Source organism: Melanotaenia boesemani, chromosome 5 (assembly GCF_017639745.1).
Source record: "Melanotaenia boesemani isolate fMelBoe1 chromosome 5, fMelBoe1.pri, whole genome shotgun sequence".
Lineage (NCBI taxonomy): Eukaryota > Metazoa > Chordata > Actinopteri > Atheriniformes > Melanotaeniidae > Melanotaenia > Melanotaenia boesemani.
This window is the reverse complement of record NC_055686.1, coordinates 5603211-5619093: the sequence shown is the minus strand read 5'-3', so window position 1 is coordinate 5619093 and position 15883 is coordinate 5603211.

Here is a 15883-nt window from a genome sequence, read left to right as displayed (position 1 = left end):
TGGGATTGGATAAACTTAGTATTTGATTCATTTTTAAACTAAACAATATATTTGTTTAATCTCGTTTCTTACATATTGCAATGTAACATACAATTTGTAACTAACCCTGAATATTTTTCTTCTAGCTGGCTTAAGATGTGAATTCATGATTGTGATTCAATTGTTTAATTAAAACGTTGGTCTTTACTACTACGTCAAGTTGACTGTATTTAATGTTTTATTTGTTTATTTCTTGTTAAATCCTTTTAAAAATAGACAAATCCTGAGACATAATTTTCAGTCATGTTTAGCGAGTTATGAGCTTAATAGGAAAGGGTGGTATAAACAGACCTGTTTGACCATAACCACAGACAAGTATATGAAATGTCACTTAATTAGATGTCTTTTTAACTGAAAAAGTTTTCAACTTATTCCTGAAATACACTTAAAGCAACTATAAGAAGGTATTTATTTTATATACTTAATATATTATTATATATTGAAAGTACACAAACATAACTTTTCACTGTTTATTTGTTGTTCTGAACATCAAGTTATATTAAAAGAGATTTATACAGTTGGTTCTGTTATAAATACTGAAAAAGAAAAAAACAAAAAATGTACCAAAGTAGACAGGTATGCTATCAGGAGAAGCCTTCTGCTCCTCCGCATCCTGCCTCGTTGCTCCGGGATCTCCCTCCTCCTCCTTTTTACCGTTTTCAGCAAAAAAAATTTTTTTACATTTTTTTAGCGACGTCTTTGACACCATCAAGTTCGCTTCCGTACCAAATGCACAATGAGCGTACTTGCTAATCCATGCTAATTAGGGTGGTTTGATAGCATTATTGCTGTGTATGAGGGTGCAAACAAACCACAACTGACTGTTTCACTGTGGCCTACATTCTTTGTAGAAGGCCACTCTTCATCCTAGAGATTGCACAGACATATTGGTGAATGAAGCACAAACATTTTTAAAAATTTTTTAAAAAGCAGCTTTGCTTGTATTGCCCTATCATCACTTTAATTTAGTCTTAACAGAGAAGGAGTCCAACCAACTGGAATGATTCACACTGCTGCTGTTAGGTTCGTTTCCATGTTTAATAAGGCTTGTTCAGAGAGTGTGAACGTTCATTCGTACTCAGAAGAAGTGAACACCAGGGTCTCGGTTCACTTGCAAGTAAATCCTGGTGCGGTTTGCTGACAGTGTGAAAGGAAACAATGCATCCAGTGAACCAAAGAGAGGAAGTGATGTGGATACACATGTTGGATAGCTGGCTGCCTCTCCTGGTTTGAACACCAAACCTCAAGACTGCATGAACTTGCGGTTGCCTTATTGTTTACTTGCAGTAAAAGACACGTTTTCAGTCCTGGCCAAAAGATAAGGTAGATTTTCTTCTTTGTCTTGCTCTTTTTCTTCTTGGTCAGTGGTTGTTTCAAGGAATATTGCCCCAAAGGAGCATTTGTTGGAACCATGTGATGTTGTTCAGGTGGTTTGGCCTCATTAGGTGCATTTCCATTACCCCTAGAATTGCGCAGAAACTAAATATCACAATAAAAAAAGGAAAAAACAGTAATGGAAACACATTTCAAAAAAACTCTCAAATGTCGCTAAAACGTTTTTACGCTCTCATGAGGTGGGTTTTCAGACATGTTGATGTAGAAGTATATCGCAAAAGTGCAATGGAAACACTTTTCTCGCATTTACAGTTCACCGGACGTGACGTAGCGGGTTATGTGTCCAGTTAATTTCAAATAGAGATGGTGCAGTCTGAGTAGATGCAGGAGGAGACGGAAATCCTTTTTACAAATAATCAAAGAAAAAATATAATTGTCATCCTTCATAGCAAACAATGGCAAAATGCAAGAGTTTTACAAAGATTTAGAAATCTCTATCCTTCTCAAAGTGGAGTCTCAGGGGACGAGATTTTATGAGAATAACTGCTAATGCGTTAAACACCATTCAATAGAAACACCTGCAAATCACAATTGCACTTTATCGAAATTTTAGAAATATCGCTTTTATTTTGTGAAGTACTGTAATGGAAACGCAGCTATTGAGTCTGCATTACTCGTCTAATGGAACTGATTCCCCAGACAGTTTGTTGTGAATGCCCTCACAACAAACTGCACTTCGACTCAGCTTCTTCTGAACACAAAGAAAGGCTCACAAGCCACTTTTCTCAACATCTTACCTTTTTCTTTCCTTTTTATTTATTCACCCTTTGAAAGACATTAAGTCATATTTTACCCTTCTGCTTTCTTCTTGCTTTTTTTCCATAGGAAATATCCAACAACTGGTCCTCCACCTTTAATGACCTTCCCACTCTCCAACCCGCCAATAACTTCTCCACCCTCCCTTTAATCTGGCCATGCAGGGGCTTAAAAGTGAGCACCATAATCTTCACCATATACACCCTCAGCGGCATCCTCTTCCTTGTCCCACTATACAGCCTCATCCTCTACATGCTCTTCAACCAATGGAAGCGTCAGCGTCTTGCACCTGGAGGGACAACAGTGAGACACTCCGACATCTTCACCTTCCACATGATGATCTTGGAGATTTTGGGTGTTTTGGGATCACTTTTCTATTCTTTGGATGCCTACATAAAATCTGATCAAATGTTCATACTGGGTTCAATTTTACAGAATATTATTTTACCTGGACAGACTGTGTTTCATGTCCTGACCTGTTTGGAGTGCTACCTGGCTGTTGTTCACGCTATCAAATACATGCAACTAAAAGTAAAATTAGGGTTCAGAAACACCCTCGTAGCTTTGGTTTGGTTGGGATCCTTTGGATGGGTGGGGGCATCGTGGGCGGCTGTGTCTTACATTTCTGCCCGATTCCTGGTCTTCTTGGTCATCTGTCTGTGTGTGATATTATTCTGCTGTCTGTCAGTTCTCCATGTTCTGGCTCAACCCAGGCCAGGGGAGGTGGGCAGGCGCAATGGACAGGCTGACCAGTCAAAGCAGAAAGCTGCCCATGTGATCGTGGTCATAACAGGAGTACTGACTTTGAGGTTTGTTGGGCTCCTGATTTGTTTCAGCATTGAAAAAGTGCATTTGGATGATGTGGAAAAATTGTGTGTGCTACTGGGTTCAGGAAGCTTCCTGATGGTGCCCAGCAGTCTAGTTCTACCTCTGCTGTTTCTCCACAGAGAAGGAAAACTATCATGTCATTGATATATGGATTGAGTCGAACAGTTTGGAAACCTATCAATTGTCATTGATGACCTCTGAAAAAACAGTCAGCTTATAGTGATTGTTGGTATTAGATACCATTTAGAGTAATGAGATGAATTCTGATAGCTTTTACCTTGCCTCTTCAGTCTAAAGGCCGGCACTTTTCAGAAAGATTTCATAAAAATTGGCTTCTAACAGTAGCAGAAACAAAAGACAATACAATAGTTGTATCTATAATCTTGATTTCAAAGGTAAGCTGAGACTTGTGAGAAAATGTAAATAGTTATCTCGTCCTAAAAGAAAACCACATTGCTTTCAGTGACAACCAGATAATAGCAGCCCAATTCATCTAGGAATTAGTAACATAGTCCTAGAACTTAGTAAAGTAGTCATAGGAATGAATAAAAAAGGGTTCACAATTACTAAAGTAGTACCAGGAATGGCTTAACTAGCTCTATGAATTAGTAGGTTAGTTGTAGAAAACTAGTAAAGTAGTGCTAGGAATGACTCAAGTCCCTAGGAAAGAATAAAGTAATCCTAGAAATGAGTAAAGTAATCCTAGGAAGTAGTACTAGGAATTCCTAACAAGCCTTAGGAATTAGTAGGTTAGTCATAGAAAAGTAGTAAAGTAGTCCCACAAATGAGTAAAGTAATCCAATAATTAAAGAAGTCCCATGAATGAGTAAAGTGGTCCCAGGAATGAGTAAAGTAGTCAGGTGTTACACAGGTAAATATCTCAGGAAGCCATCAGCTGATGTTGATGATGGACACCTCTATCAATGGTCAGACTCAGGAGAATCCAGAGATAGCCCCCACATTCACCTTAGAAATACCATGAGGATCCAGAAAGAAGTGAAGCCCAAGATAGTCTATGATAGGATGAGTGAATAAACAAATAAACAAAGCTGACAATCATTGGAAGCACCTGACAAACAAAGTGAGAAAAACATTTATCACAACAACAACCAGGGCACCAGGAGCACAAATCCTGGAGCACGAATCCCAGCCACCACACCACAGAGATGACCACGCATCCACCCAGGAGGCAGCAGAGGAAGGACCCAGCCAGAGCCCCTTGTGGCTATGGGCAACAGGCCCCACTGGGCATCAACCACCGAGGTTGAGTGCAGGGCTCAGGGCCCCTAGAGCCCGAGAAACCCCACCCCCCACACAAAGGGTCCACACAATGCCCAGGAGGACCATGTTCTCGAAGACGGCCACCCGGCATGGGCCAACAGCCCCCCCCAATTTTCCAGCCACACACCCCAGGCACCCTCACCCTCCCTCCACCCATGCACCCTCGCCCCCCAACTGCACATCCACACCTTTTCCACGGTCACCCTCCCTCCATCCACCCACCCACATCCACTACTACCACATGGTTGTTTCTTATTATAGGTGAAGGACTTGGGAAGTCAATATTTTTTAGTTTATTTAGTTATGTATGATGTCTGTAAATTTATGAATGGATATCTAGAACATGGTGCTGGAAATTAGTTTTTATATTTATCTATATCAGTTAAATTAATCACAATATTTTCTTTTGTTGTTGCCTAAATGTGTGTGTGTGTGGTGTTTTCATTAATTTTTACTGTGTTCCAATAAACTCAGCTATACTCTATGATTTAACATTACCCAGATGTGCTTCACTTTGTATGTATGTGTATTGCTCAAAAATAGTCACTTAAAAATTTTTTTAAACATAAAAATACAAACATAACAAGACTCCAACTTTTCCTTATTTGCATCCACTATATATACAAGATATTACTCACCAGGACTTTTCTTTTTAGGTAACCTGAATTCTAACTTTTCACATTCAGACATTTAGTTTAGTGCCATCAGATAATGATGTCAGCTGTAAATGCAGGAAGACTGCCCTGTCGCTGATTCTGCAGTTTAAACTGGACAGATTAATCTGACCTGAAGCGACTGAAGCATGCACAGAAACATCAATCTTGTTCATTTTCCTGCCACACAAACACAAAACTAATCAATAATCCTCTGACAGGACACCTGCAGACAGAACTTATCACAATAAACTCATCACTGATATTTACATCTGTTTTCCTGACACAACTCCATGTTTTTTTTATATTTATTGGGAAACTGAGGTGCAGTTTGGGAAATTATGTTGATGTTTTCAGCAGTAAAACCACAACATTTTCTCAACCACCAAATACTTTTAATGCGTATCAGAGGAGGAGTAGTATGAAGGAAGTGAAAATAAATACATAAACAAGAAAGAAGTAAAAGAAAAATATTTGTTAAGTTTTGTTAATAACAAATACATATTTAGTAAAACTGGGTTCATTTAAATTTACTTGATTTGTTGGATCTTGATTTCCAGATTCTGAGCTGGAAGATATTTTTCAAGCAAAAACTGAGGCAACTGAAATCATCATTATTGCAGAAATGAGCCGTGAACATGCTGTTCTTGTAAAATGGGATAAAAACAACATCACATCCCTGGTTTTGCATCATGCAAAGAAGCTGCCACATTTCCTACTATTAGGCAGTCAGCACGGAGATCAGCAGTCAATCATCATCACTCTGACAGGCCATCTGCTCTACTCAGACAAATTACTGGAAACAAATATAGAAATATTAATCCTATTGACAAGGTCAGTCTTCTACTTTTTACTCCCCTTCTTAACTCTACAAAGTTATATTCCCTGTACTAATATAATGTTTATATAATTGAAAGAGATTAATTGATCAAGTATCTGGTGTGTGAGATGTCAGCTTCCTCTGCGGCATGATATTTTCAGTGATTAGCATTAATTGATGTGTTTGGCATTATTTGTTACAGCCATGTTTGAATTTCATCTGTTTTCTTGCATTTTGCTAAAATCAGAAACTGGAATCATTCAAAAATAAAATAAAAATTTTTGGCTGACCTAACCATCCTGTTGCGTTAGTTGATAAGACTAAGATCATATTTATATCTGTTTTTAAACTAGAGGTGACGGAGACAACAGTTAGCTAACTGGCAAATCTAATATCTTTTTTTTCTGTTCACAAAAAAATATAAAAGTTGTGGTTTTACATGAAAAAATGGGCAGAAAATTCTACCTTTTCAAAAGGCAAAAGTCTTTATTTTACCCTTTAACAACATCAAACAATATACATAGTTCATGATTATTGTGATACATAAGAATAATTGCAGCGTAAAAGGTATCCACTAGGGGACAGAGAACAAGTATCAGATAGCATTTAACAGGGTTTTGAGCAAAGTTTTTACCATAAAGTGATAAAATAGGCCTCAGAAACTGTATGTGCCGGGTATTATTTGGCATCTAAGGGTTAATTCTTAAGGCTAAGTACATGTGATATTTTTAAAAACAATGGTCTTTTTCCATGTTATCCCATAAAAATCATGTCCACACAGCAATTCTTACAAGATTAAAAAATTCTTTCTGATTTCATGTTCAACTTTAGGGGTAATTGTTTTAGATGTCTGATCATAGCATGTATAAAGTTTCATGAAGATTAGTTGAAATATAAGGATTAACAAGCCAAAAATTTCAACAGCAACTACTGGTGAAAAAGTCTTTCACCAGAATGAACATATTGAAAACCACTACATACAACATCATCCACTCTCATCTGTAGAAACAAGGGTGGCTCTATACTTTAACTCCACAGATTAATCAAGAGGTTATGTTTATTTGTGCTTTGGTGAATATTAAAGCTGCACTGCAACAACTTGTAAATTGCATTTTATTTCTGTAAATTAATTGCTTCACCCTGTGACTGGTCACAGGTTTTATCAATGCAACTTCAATTAACTGCTCCATGCTTAGAGGAGGAAGAAGTTGAGTTTGAATGTTAGATTTGCTAATTCAAGCTGCTTCATATACCTGTATACAACGGTTGCAAGGACATTCCTAAGGTATGTATAATGATCACAGAAATACTTTCATTTTGGCACATTTCTGTGAATATTAATTTGTTCTTATGTTATGCAGATGACACTCAGCTTTGTCTAATTGACAAATATTGATAATTTAGACAAACATCAAAATGTCAAACATTTTTTAAACTAAACTACATTTGCAGTAAGTGATTAATTAATTTTCAAAGGAGGAATGCTGATATTTGGCCACTTTTTTCTTTTGCTGATTGTAGCTGTGTTTCCATTTGTGGCAAGACCGGGGGAGTATGTGAGCTTCAGCTGCACTAAAAGGTCCGACAACGCCACTCTGGGACTTTCACCCAGAGATTATTAATATTTACTCCACCAAGGCACTCAGGTTCGTTATACTAACAAGGCATGAGACAAGCATCCAATAAAATTAACAATCTTTATTTAAACAAAATAAACTGGGACAGGTGGGCTGAAATGAGGTGAGGGAATCCAGGGAAGGGCCACCCCAAGCACACGTGCAGAACATGCATACTACCACACAACACAACAAACGCACAGCACAGGCATGATCAACATGCAGAGGAGGGGAGGGTCGCACAAGGAGGGGAACCAGCACAACCACCCCAAGCTCTCAGGCCTCTGAAAAGGAAAAAATAAAATAGTGTTAAAGGGCGAAAAATAAGATAAAATGCAATAAAAAAGTGGCAGTACACAAACTAAAATAAAACTGCCTCAATTTAAATGATCAAAATAAATTGTATGCACACTCAGCCATTCAATTAAAGAACAGCGGCACGTATTGAGACATCTTTCCCCACAACAGCTCTTTGTAGCCCGTAACATGCCGCAACTACAGGCCTAAAAAGGCGAAGTAGCCCGGGCATTTGTTGGAAGCACCAGCGAGTAAAATATCCTAAAGTAAAATAAAACAATCAACATAAAACAATGGAAAGCAAAGCAGCAGCAATCAGGGAGACGATCAGCAGGCGTGGTAATCAGCTGTGGCTCATCCAGCAATGCGCACCGCAGCAGCCAATATCAGCTGCCTGCAGGACGGCTATGTTGTTTAAAGCTGTCCGATTTATCCCCCTAACAAAATAAACATCATAAATGTCCCATACAGACAGGAAACATGCCGACAAGCCATGGATTGACCGACCAGGAAGACAGGGTTAGCCACAGAAAGGAGTCTTCAGATGCAGGGAGTAGCACTGCGCACAAGTTTCCCTATAAAAGCATAGCTAATTAAGGCCTGTCCAGCCAGATACACGGTGCAGGGAAAACGAAGCATACGTACCACAGCAGTTCAGGTGTGGGAGATAATTCAATACGATAGCAACGGTAGCCTCCATGACAGCCGGAAGTCATGTCACCAGCCAACCAGACCGAGTGCTTGATGACAGACACTGGCTCTACGCCTGCTTAAATATGTCGTCTCCCTCAGCTGATTGGCTGGAACAGCAAAAACTTACGTTGTACTGCCACACATTACAGTATTTTGCAAAATAAAAGCAATATTTCTAACCTTTCGATAAAGTGGAATAGTGATTTGCAGTTGTTTCCATGGAATGGTGTTTAGCGCATTAGCCGTTATTCTCGTAAAATCTCTCCACGAGACTCCACTTTGAGGAGGACAGAGATTTCTAAATCTTTGTAAAACTCTTGCATTTCGCCGTTGTTTGCTATCAAGGATGACAATTATATTTTTTCTTTAATTATTTGTAAAAAGATTTCTGTCTCCTCCTGCGTCTACTCAGACTGCGCAATCGCTATTTGAAATGAACTGGTCACATGACCCACTACGTCACGTCCGGTGAAGCGTAAATGTAAACTTAGCGATATTTGTTTTTATAGATATAGATATAGATATATAGTTTTTTCTAAATGTAGATGTTTCCATTACCATTTTTTAAATTGCAATATTTAGCTTTTGCGCAATTCCAGGGGTAATGGAAACACACCTAATGATGCTTGTACTATGTATGATAAATAAGTTCTTAATCTAACTCCTTACAAGGACTTTACACCAATCTCCAAAACCAAGTTTTCCCATCTCAGGACATGGTAAACCCTTCCAATGCATGGATATCCAGTTGCTGGCATGTGATGCAGGGCTGTAAAGCACAACACTACTGTGGTAAACAAAATCAATAAATAAATAAATAAAAAATGAAAAAAAAAGTGCAATTTCTTAATCTTGGGATGTTGCAGGGCAATGATGGCTCCAGAAATGTACATAATGAATATCACTTTACCATCAAAATGAGTCAGAGGAACAGAGTCTTATGTTTGGAAGTGTTATTGTAAAGTTCACAAATTGCATGTGTTGCCTTTGGTACATTTTGTTCTATTATTAGAATAAGTTTTCACGTTATGCAGATAACACCACATTTATATTTTTTGTAGAAATTGGTAAGTTAAGCTGTGAATATTGTGCTGTCATGTTCCCTTTGAATAACAAGTCTTTGTATCTTTCCTTTCTCAGTTTTCAAGTTATCAAAAATGGTGATCAACTCCTCTTCAAACACTTTCCCACGGTCTCCTCTGGTCTGCTCAGTAAACACCTCCATCTATTCGACAATCTTTAATTGCTTCACTGAGAGCAAATATTCCATCCATGCGATCGGCCTCACTTTAAGCTATGTCCTGCTGATTTTCCCCTTGTATATTCTCATCCTCTGGATGGGGTTTCAACAGTGGAAATATGGGAGTTCTGTCACAAGACCAACAAGCCATGCTGATGTCTTTACATACTGTATAAGTACCATTGAAACAACTACTGTTATAGGATCATTGTGCTACTGCTTTGGCATTTTTATTTGCCTACCCAGGGTAATGGTGGTTGCATATTATTGTCTGTTCCTTGGCTACACTGCACAGACTTTCTTTCACTTCCTGGTTTGTGTTGAGCGCTACCTAGCTGTTGTTCACCCAATCACCTACAGGGGGCTCAAAACTTCGCAAGGGGTCAGAATCAGAAACCTCAGCATTGGTTGTGCTTACCTGCTAAGTTTTGCATTGCTGGGCTTTGTAGCTATGGTTTTCCCCGTTTTTCCCAGCGAGGCTTGCTTTTTAATTTTGGCTTTAATCGTAATGGTCGTCTGTTTTCTCAGCCTGTCTGTTTTCTGTGTTCTTTGCCGTCCAGGGGTGGGAAATGACCAGTCAAAGAGAAGAGCCTTCCATTTTATCATGGCCATAACGGGAGTGCTGTTGTTGAGATTTGGTGGGCAGGGGGTTTCCACTATCCTAATTAGCTCTGCGGTACAGAGTGAATCTGGAGACTGTATGATTTTTTTTGCGGCAAACTGGTTGTGTTTGCCATGTAGTCTGGTTATGCCTGTACTATTTCTGCAAAGGAAAGGAAAGCTAACATGTTTTGTTTGAATCAGAGTTAAAACTAGAGACAATTAATAGACGATGAACATAATGGTAGAAAATATCTTCTGTAGATAGCTTTTAGGTTTCTGATAGCTATGTGTGGGTAGTTACTTTGGAATGTGTTTGTGATGCTGTTTGCTCGGTTAGTTGAAACAGTTGCTACAGGATTTCTATACACTGATATTACAGAGTTTGTTTGTAGGTAGTTACTATTTGATTACACCATGTTAATAAAAACAGTTTCTAAAAATTTAAATTCCAATTATTGTTTGGAGTTGAAAGATAAGTCAATAAGATGCACATATTGCATATATTCCATGGGGAAAATATTTAAGAAGTTATGACCAAATTCAAGAAGTAGATATCAGGTGTCATATTGCAATTTTATGCGCATATCATTAAATAAATCAGAGATTCAAAATTTCATAATGAAGTGTTGTGTAACTATATTTCACAAGACCTTTTTATATACTTTATATAAACTCTTATATTCACAGACTTGGAAGGAAGGTATGGAGGGCCAAAACTGTCATAATCAAAAATAAATAAATAAATGAGGAAATAAATTATTAAATATGTGTCATTTTACATATTTTTTATTAGTTCATCCATTTATTCATCTATTTTATTTTGCCAACTTTATTCTTATTCCCATATTTTTATTTATTTTCACAATTTACTATGTTTACACTTGTTTTTTATTTTCACATTTAATTTTTTATTTACACATTTATTTATTTTTTCCTGTGTCCATTTTATTTAATTCTTCACCTATTAATTTTATTTCCTCCTTTATTTATTTATGCATTTATTTTTACCTTCCTACATTTTCACTTTTCCTAATGCACACATTTACTTTGCCTCAGGTATTATTCCCTCAAGTGTCTGCTGATGATGGACAATAACATTATTTAATATAATTTAATATAATTTTAGAATTTTTAGATAGTAAGGTAACTTTGAGCATTTGATATTTTCTATTTTAACATGAATAACATGTTGATTTATGAGCTTTATGACAAATCATTTCGATCTTGTTTTTTATTATAATTTATGCAACATCCTAGCTGTTTTGTAGAGTTGCAATAATAGAATTAGGATCATCATATGAATAAATTGTTTTGTTCGATTTAGACTGTAAAGAATCCATCTTAACAGGTTTAAAGCTAACCCCTTGTAGCATTGTTTCAAACAGGTCAGGGGTATTTGGATAAATTACTTAACATTAGTAGCAATGGGCAGGTTTTTTGTGGGATATTATCAAAACTGGTGACTTGTTGAGAGTTTAGAGTGGAAGCTGCTGTTAGGTGGAAGCATTTATATCAGAGCTGTTTGTTAGATGCGGGTGTTATTCATTGAAGGAAGGGTGATTTATTAAATGGAAAGGTTGTTAGTGGTTTGTTGGTCTTTGTTGGTTGATGTTTGGCTAGATGGTCAGGTTATTAAAGAGTGAGACCCAAATTTTGGCCTTAGAAACCTTGGGATAAACTCTCCTGTACGGTGCTCAGAAACAGATCCACCATCAAACCATCACAGGTTTCCACTGGGGTTGTTGGATAAACAGATCAAATGGAGCAACTGGCATCAGGACACAGGTAAACAAAAGCTAAAACAGTGAAATTACACTGCCTGGCCCAAAAAGAGTTGCCACTTTGATTTAACTCAGCAAATTTTGAAACATCCTATTGGATAATGACTGCACGGGTAAATATCTTTCAGCTGGTAACTAGCTATTTAACCCCAGCTGATGCAATGATTTGGTAAGACACATCCTGTGGTTGCAGAAAAGATGTCTGTTTAAGAATCAGAATCAGAATACTTTATTAATCCCGGAGGAAATTGTATGCACTCCATAAGGATGAGATAAAGATAAAAATCACAAATTAATAATGATATCTATATAATTGGACAAAGGATGAATCCTGCCAGTTAGTAATATGTACAGTATTATCAATATAATAAACATTAAAAATGTAAATGAAGTGCAGAGAGTAAATGTAAATGTATAACTGTAGATGTTGTTACTATATAGAGGAGTTGTACAGTTTGATGGCCACAGGTAGCCATCAAACTGTACAAATCCTCCACATAGCAACAACATCCACTGTTATAAAGTTAAAGGGGTTAGAAGGGTTTAGATCAATGGCATCAAGCAGAGAAAACATCTGAGGAGATGTAGAAACTACTAAAACTGAGTTAAGAACTGTCCAACACATTATTAAAAACAAGAAGGATGGTGGGGAACTAACATCTTCCTGGAAGAAATGTGGTCAGAAAAACATCCTGAATGATGGTGATGGGTGATCACTTAAACATTTACCCTGTTCCAGAGTGATGGAGCATCAGGGTAAGAAGAGATGAGGATGAAGTAATGCAGCCATCATGCCTAGTGCCTACTGAACAAGTCTGTGGGGGCAGTCTATGATCTGGGGTTGCTGCAGTGGGCCAGGTCTAGGTTCAGGTCTAGGTTCAGCAACATTATGTGTCCAAAGAACGAGGTCAGCTGATACCTGATTATACTTAATGAGTAGGTCATTCGATATTCCCTGATGGTACGGCCATATTCCAAGATGCCAATACCAGGATTCATGGGGCTCAAATTGTGAAAGAGTGGTTCAGGGAACAGGAGACCTCACTTTCACACATGGATTGGCCAGCATGGAGAATCTTTGGGATGTGCTGGAGAAGGCTTTCTGCAGTGATCAGACTCTCCCGTCATCAATACAAGATCTTGGAGAAAAACTAATGCAACTCTGGATGGAAATAAATCTTGTGATGTTGCAGAAGCTTATCGAAACAATGCCACAGAGAATGAGGCTGGAATCAAAGCTAAAGGTGGTCCAGCGAAATATTAGTGTGGGGCCTTTTTCTTTGGTGGCAACTTGTATTTTCTTGTTTTATTTTTTTGTTTTATTTGGCCAGGCAGTGTATTTAAACTGTCTATGATATTAACATTGATTCAATACAATTTAAAGCATTTCAGCTCTAAACAATATCTTTACACATATCACCCTCCTCACCTTCCTCTTATCCATGATGGCAGAGATCAAATTTAAATCATTAATCATTTGTAGTTTCACAACATGCAAAGAAGTTGTGTTGATTTTGCAAATAATTAGACACACCTGTAGCAACACTAAATGTTTTACAGGAGCCAATGTGCAGCAGTCTGTGCAGAAACAAGAACCTTCATCAGTTCAGAAGAAACACCTGAAAATACAACTGACGAGGTTTGAATTGAATACAGTTATAATATTTGGTCTATTTAACTATCAGGAACAACTGAATTTAGGATTATACAAAAGTTTATATATATGTATATATTAGATGATTTCTCAATCAGTTTATATTTTAGGTATTTTAGCTCATATGGGAAAAAGTGTTCATGGTGTAGAGCTAACTTTGTTTCTCCTGATACCTCAATATTGGCTGGAAGCTGATAATACCACTTCTCTTCCAGGAAATGTTCTAGCGCCAAATAACTCAAGGATATTGTGAGTTATCCATATTTCAGGCAGACAACAGTTATTATCAATAACACTGATTAAAATTTTATTAAAGCCTGATTTGGTTTGGGCTTCTTCTTTAGGGTTTGAGGGTTTGGAAAAAGGAGGACGTTGGATGCCTCATCTTATAACAGTATAGTTTATTTTAAACTTACATTTCTATCCATTCAGAAATTCAAAACAACCTTTTAGAAAAGCAGAGAAAAGCCTGAATGAAGAGTGAAATGTTGTTGGTTATGATCATATTTTTCAGTGGAGATTTACTGGTGGTCAGTGGATGCAGGTGGCACTTAGTATTTATAGAAAATTAAGCCTTTAAAGCCTGAACAAAGAAACAATAAGGAGGATTTTTAAAAAAATTAAATTATTATGCAAAATGTCAAAAACATTGTATTGCATTGTTGTATTATTATTATTATTGTATGAAATATTTTGGGTTCTTAAATGTAAATTTAATTTGCATATGAGAGTTTTTTATTTGGCATTGTGGCGTGAGGAACAAAGACCACATCTCACATCACCAGCTTCCTGTACCTGCTTCTACAGGTGTGTTTAGCATCACTGTCTCTCATTTGTTCTGCAGGAAATGTCCATCAACTCTTCATCCTTCTATGACATGACCTCCTCTTCCTCCAACTCCACTAATTCCTTCTACATAGTATGCCAGGAGTCAGCAGAAAGCGTGATTGTCTATGCTGTTTACAGCTTCTTAAATACCAGCCTCTTCCCGCTCTACATCCTGGTCCTCTACAAGGGTTTCCAACAGTGGAGGCAGACGAGACGCTGTGCACCTGCAGGGGCGACGATAAGCCACACCGACTTCTTCACCTCTAACATGATGTTTGTGGAGATCACTGGTGTTTTGGGCTCGTTTTTCTACACTTTTGGCACCTTCACTAAACGTGAGGTGACAGCCCTTTTGGGGATGTATTTCTTTAATGTCCTGTTCCCTGGACAGACTATGTTTCATGTCCTGACGTGTATGGAGCGCTACATGGCCGTCGTCCACCCCATCGCATACATGCAGCTGAAAGACGCGTTCAGGGTCAGGGTTCGAAACATCAGCACTGTGTTTACTTGGCTGCTGTGCTTCGCATGGGTGGGGGTCATAAAGCTGTACATGCCTGACTTTCCCACCAACCTGTTTTTGCCCTTCTTGGCCATCTGCATGTTTGTTATCTTTTTCTGCTGCCTGTCTGTTCTCCGTGTTTTGACTCGTCCAGGGCCAGGGAAAGTAGGCGGGAACAAAGGGCAGGTTGACCAGTCAAAACAGAGGGCTTTCCACATGACCATGGCCATATCAGCAGCAATGCTGATATGGCCATTGGGCTCCTGATTTGCTTCGGCACAAATGATATCATAAAACTTAAGGACACAGAAGCGTGTTTGCTGATGGATTCAGCGGTCTTGTTGACGGTGCCCAGCAGTCTGGTTCTGCCCCTGCTGTTTCTGCACAAAGCTGGAAAACTGTCATGTTGCAGAAAGATCCCCAAATCAGGATGACGACTTAATTTTTGTAATCCCAACTCATTTTTTCAGGCTTGATTTTCTGGAGCTGTTAACCTGACAGTAGCAGGATGTGCTGATGTCGGAGTGTCAGATGTTTTCTCGTGGTCTGTAAGATAGATTTTTTGTTCATACTGAAACAGAATATTGGGAAAAAATGACCTCCGAAAACTCATTTCTATTCAGTGACATGGCAAAATTCTATTAGTCTCCAAGTAAATAATCCTTATGTTCTTAAAACTCTTCAGATGTGTAGTCAGCCTAAAAAAGCTGCCATATTTAACCCCTTAAAATCCTTCAATTTTCACCTCAAACAGGTTTTTATCAACCAGCAACCTCCAGCGGTAAAATGTGAAGAAGTACGAAAAATTGTAGTTCACCCCTTATCCACTAGGGGCTGGCTCCAAAACAGAGTCAATCCCCATAGACTCCCATGTTAAAAAGGCCAACTTTACAGCAG